Genomic DNA, 6000 nt, shown 5'->3' on the forward strand with positions numbered 1-6000 from the left:
AAGGGCTGGGAGGAGACACCTTGTCCTGAGGCCCTGGGGCCTCCTGGCACAGCCCCAGCCAGGCTGGGCACTGTCAGCCCCTTGTCCTGCCCTCAGCATCCCCCCCTAGCCCACATCCCAGTGGCCTCAAGGATCTGCTGGAAGGAGTCCCTGGGGAGCCTTGCTCAGTGATGGCCCTGGGAGCTCCTCACTGCTCCCAGGGAATGCAGGTTTTTCAAAGGACTTTGGGTTTGGCTTTTGCCTTGGCGATTCTGAGAGGTTTTTGCAACCATGGCCTCCAATTTTCTGCTGTAATTAGTCCCTGGAGAGGCTTTGTCAGTAACAACACTCCATGGGGCTCATTAATGCTTCAAGGTACTTCAGTTATTTGAAGGTACTTGGGGTTTCCCTTTTGATACAGACTCTGTGAGTGGTTTGTGCAATCATGGTCTCCAATTATCTGCTTTAACGAGTCCCCTGAGAGCTTTCTACTGACATTCAGGGGGCTCATTAATACTTTGAAATACTGAAGGTTTTTAAAGTACTTTGAATTTTCCTTTTCACACTGAGTCTTTGAGTGGTTTTTGTGCCATCCTGGCTTCCAATTCTCTCCTCCAAGGAGTCCATGAGGGGCCTATGTTGGGGATGGACCTTAGTGGGACCCATTCATGCCTTGAGACACTTTGGGGTTTTCTTCTGACTTTGACTGCTGGACCGGTTTGTGCAATCTCCTCTCAGGCCCTGAGGTTCCAGGGCTCAGCTCCAAATGAACCATGGGCCTTATTAGCATCAAACAAGTGCTGACAAACCACGGCTCTGCCTTCATTTCCCTCTGCTCTGTGGCACTTCATCAGGAATGTGTCCTGCTGCAGTTATGGAGAAATATTTCAATAACTTCTAAGAAATATGTGTTCCTATTAAATATTTATTACATATGTATTTCTATTTTAAATTTTAGTGTATTTTCTTACTGTTCTCTTTACAGAAGAGGTGATTGCAGCATTCTATTACTTGTATTGATCCAGAGGCTCTCCTAAGAAGGTCTGGCCAGGTCAGAGAAGTTGCATTTTGAGAGGTGACCCAGTGTGGACAGCCTTACCCCACATTCCCTAACCCTATGTGACAAACGATTTTTACTTTCAAAAGTTTAAATGGATTACTAAGACCTTTTCAAAATACAACAGAAGACTGAATAAAGAAAAGAACACAGTGCAGGAGCAAAGATTCAGTCACCGTGTGCTTATCTATAAAAATGGATGCTCTGTCTTTTATACCTCTAGCCCCTCCCAAAGTCTTGTCAAATTGACTCCTTCCTCACTGTCCGGTGGTGGAGATCACTTTCTTACATCTTGATTAAAGGTCAGGTACTGCCATAGTGATGAACCAACCCTCCCAAATGCCCAAACTACAACAGCCATCCTGTGATATCAATGCAAGGGGAAAGGGAAAGATAACTATACATCTACAAAACTTCTCTTAACATATATTAAATATTCTCCCCTTAATTGTAAGAGTCAACCGTAGGATAACTCATCTACAACAAACCCCCATTTTCTTTTTCTAGAAGTCATTTTGCTCAAACAATTAAGTAAAAATACTTCTCTTTCTCTTGAATGAGTCATACCAGCATCTGTTGATGTGGGCAAGGACAGTGGGAACAGGAGAATAAAATCTCAGGTTTTCCTTAGACACACTTATTTGTAACAGACAAAAGGGCATCATCGAGGTCCAGTATGGTTTCACTCCTATCTACTGTGCTTATGTGGCTGCTACCCATAGTTAGTGTATCTTAGGGGTGAGTACAGAGGCCAACTCAGTTCTGCCCTCTAGTCCCTGTTGAATTCAAAGACAATTGAGGAATTACAGAAATCCAGTGTGGCATTTTGTCCCCACCATACCATGCCTATGGGGTTGCTACCCGCAGCAGGGCTATGGAGCATTCCTTGTAGCAAACAAAAGGGCCAACCTGGTCTTGCCCTCCTTCCTTTGTCTTATTTTCTTAAGGAAGCTGTTCCATTACCTTTTACTGTGCCTTGTGTACTTCCCCTCAACAGATGCTGGTTATTGTCACCCATTAAAACAGGAAGACAATTCTCAAGCTGGTTGGTGGAAGCTTGACTCTACTTTTTGGGCATCTTGGTGTCTTTCTGGTTGTCTCTCAGTCTCTGCTTGAGAGTCAATCTCGTTTCACCTGGCCTGGATGTTATAGTCCACTCTTTGGGTTCTTCTACTGGGCCTTTGACTCTGTTGGCATGAGTCCATCCCTGCTCTGCAGTTCACACGGCCGATTCCGTAGTGAGCAGTGCCTGAAAGGCAGCTTTCCACTGAGGAGTTAGAGGTTCTCCTCTCCATCATTACCCAGTCCTCAGGATTAATATTATGGATTCTGAAATCCAGGTGGTAGTTTGATGAATTGCCCCTTTGTGTCTTAGCTCTTCTAAGGTTTGTGCTATAGACATAACATAATTCTTGGCATTGGCTTCCCCTTCCTCCTAGGTGGCAGCCTTCTGGGGTGAGGTCAGGAAGGGTAACCCAAACATCATTTCATAGGGTGTCACCTCCTGATCTGACTGGGGTTGGGTTCTAATTCTTAATATAGCCAATGGGAGACATTTGATCCATGACATACGGATTTCAATCATTAGCTTAACTAAAGCTCTTTTAAGAGTTTGATTCATTCTCTCAATCCAACCAGAACTCTGTGGATGCCATGGAGTGTGTAATTCCCATTTTACTCTCAGGGCCTGAACAACTTCCTGCAATATCTTCAATGTGAAATGAGTTCCCTGGTCTGAATCAATCCTGTTTACCAGGGAATTATTTATTCTAGAAGTGTTTTACTCACAACATTGGTATTGGTTTTCACAGTGGGTACCACCTCTACCCGATGAGTCAAGTGATCTACTAGCCCTGGCAAAAAGTTCCACCATTGTATCTGGGGAAGCTCAGGAAAGTCTACTTGGATGTTTTGAAAGGGCTTTAATGCTAGTTCTCACCTTCTCTGGGTGTTTTCCTCATTATTTTCTTCTTCACTTGTTGACATATCACACACAGTTCAGTTACTTGCTTAGCTATTCTGAAAATTCCTATGCAGCCCAAATCCCTTAGAAATTGATCACTTAGTGCTTGTGTACCCCAGTGTGTTGTTCCATGTATGCCTTCTAGCATTTTCTTGGCAAGGGATTTATTATTATTTGCCTCCCATCTACTAATTTCCACTTCCCTTTGTTATCGTTCTTGGCTCCTATTTTAAGGAGTTCTTCCTCTTCTGTCCTACTGAATATGGGGACCTTTTGCATTTCTCTCACTGTTGTTAATACTATTATTAGTTTTTCTGTCTCTTATTCAGTTGCATATTTAGCTTCTAAATCAGCTAAATTGTTCCCTCGCACCTCCTGAGTCGCCCCTTTTTGATGTCCTTTAACACATATCACTGCTACTTCCTCTGGCAATTTTAAGGTTTCTAACACTTCTAAAACAAGTTTTTCGTGAATCAGTCCCTTTCCTTTTGAATTTAATAGCCCCTTCCCAAATTTTTGGAAAGCTATGCACTATTCCAAAAGTGTATTTTCAGTGTGTATATGTTGTTCCCCTTTTCTGTGCTAGTATTTCCAGAGCTCCTTTTAGGGCATATAGCTCACATGCTTGGGCTGACCAATTGGAAGGTAACTTTCCCTTTTCTATGGCTACCAACCCTTCATCCACTATAGCATACCAATACCCTGTGCCCCTTTATTACCTGTGAAGATCCATGGATGTACAATTGTTTTCCACCTTGGAGTGGTTGATCTGTTAGGTTCTCTCTTACTTTAGTTTGATAGTTTATAACCTCTAGGCAATTATGTATTAGTTCCTCACCTGGTTCTCCATATAAAAACTGGGCAGGGTGGGGTTGGTTACTCACGATTAGCTCTAAACCATTATCTATTAAGATGGCCTCATACTTTAGCACTTGGGAATCAGTGAGCCATTTCTCAGCCTTTTGGCTCAGGATACTCCTTAGTGAGTTTGGGATATATATCTTCAATTTTCCCTCAAAAGGGCAATTTTTGACTTTCTGCTATGAGTAGGGCGGTCACTGCCACCGCCTGAATGCAGATAGGCCACCCCTGGCTGACAGGGTCTATTAATTTTGATAAATAGGCCACTGGTTTCCTGGATCCTCCCCAGTCCTGAGCTAACACTCCATGTGCCACCCGTTTTTCTATATCCACAAAAATGTAGAAGGGCTTGTCTAAGGCAGGAAGGCTCAGTGCTGCTGCACTGACTAATTTTTGCTTTAAAGCTTCAAACTTTTGTTCATCGTCTTTTTCCCACCTTCAACTTCTTCTTCAACTAACTTTTCATACAAAAACCGGATGGCCTGCGTGTGTCCTTCAATCCATAGCCCACAATATTCCACCAGGCCTAAGAACCTTCTGATTTCCCTCTTAGTTCTTGGCTGTGGGAATGAGACTATCCCCGTAATTCTCTCAAGGTTCAGATGCCAGATCCCTCGACAAATCACATGTGCTAGGTATTTTACTTCCCTCTCTACAAACTGGAGTTTCCCTTTTGATACCCGAAGTCCTTGGTCCCCCAGGAAAGTTAACAATGCTGTGGTGGATTCCCAAACTTCTTTTTCTTTCCGTCCTGAGAGAAGCAAATAGTTTACATATTGGATGAGTTTTATCTCAGGTTTAATGGAGAAGAGTTGTAGTACTTCTCCTAGGGCTTGACCAAAGAGGTTTGGGGATTCATCAAAGCCTTGGGGTAACCTAGTCCACCAAAGCTGTTGCTTCCTGCCAGAATTGGGGTCCTCCCATTCAAAGGTAAGTATAACCCACTTTCCTCTGCCAGTGGGCATGCCCAAAAAGCATCCTTTAGGTCTATCGCGCTGAACCACTGGTGTGCTGGGGGGATGTTACTTGGTAATGTATAGGGGTTAGGCACTACTGGGTATCGATTCACAGTTCTTCTCTTCATTCTCTCAAATCTTGGACAAGCCTTTAAGTCCCATCTGACTTCTTTACTGATAATATGGGTGTGTTATGGGGGAACATAACACACCCATATTATGGGTTTTAAGGTCCCCTCCTCAAGTAAGTCCTGGATCACCGGCTGCAGTCCTCGTCTCCCTTCCAGGGAGAGTGGATATTGTCATACCTGAGCTGGATGGTTCTCATTAACTATTTTTATTACTATATGTTTCATGTTTAATTTACCTCATTTTTTTTTGTTTTGCCCACACCATCTCGTGAATTTTCTCCTCATCTTCTTCCCTTAAATGGAGAAGCTTAACTACCATTTTCCCTTTCTCTGGGACTACTCCAATGCCAAACTGCACCTGTAAATCCTGTTTTAATAAATTTCACCCTGCTTCTGGAACTAATAGAACATCCCCAATTTCTATTTTATTTGTTCCTTCAAACTTTATTTGCTTTATAACTGCAGCTTTGAACCCTTCCCCTTGTCTTGGTTTGAAAAGACAGACATCTGCTAAGGAAGGCAGGAGCCTTCCCTGAAATGGAAAATGTAAACCCCTGCCCTCTGAATTGTTGAAATTAAGGGGGAGCTCTTAGGCAAAGATGTGGGAGCAGGAATAACAGTTCTTTATTAGGGAAGAAAAAAAAAATAAACAATGCAATAATACAAAACAACACTGATAGAGTTGGAATACGACCTGACACCCTGTGGGTCAGGGTGTTAGTAGCAGTCCAATTCAAATGGTGGCTGCAGTCCTTCTGGAGGCAGGTGTGGTTCTGTTGGAGCAGTGATCCTGTAGAAGGCTGTAGTCTTCCTCTGAAGACCCAGTAGTGGTGTAGATGGGCCTGGATTTCCTCTGGGAATCCAGTGGAAAAGGCTGTCCTGATGTTCTAAAATCTCAGATTATATCCAGGAAGGAATGCTTTGCTCCTCCCTCTGGGCGGAGCATCTCACAGTGGGATGATGCAATTTTTATCAGTCATGCAGTGATATTCAATAGCCCATTAACAGCAGATGTCTCCCGGGAGGGAGGATTGGCTGTGGAAAAGATAAAGA

This window comes from Passer domesticus, chromosome 30, assembly GCF_036417665.1.
Source record: "Passer domesticus isolate bPasDom1 chromosome 30, bPasDom1.hap1, whole genome shotgun sequence".
In the NCBI taxonomy this organism is placed as follows: domain Eukaryota; kingdom Metazoa; phylum Chordata; class Aves; order Passeriformes; family Passeridae; genus Passer; species Passer domesticus.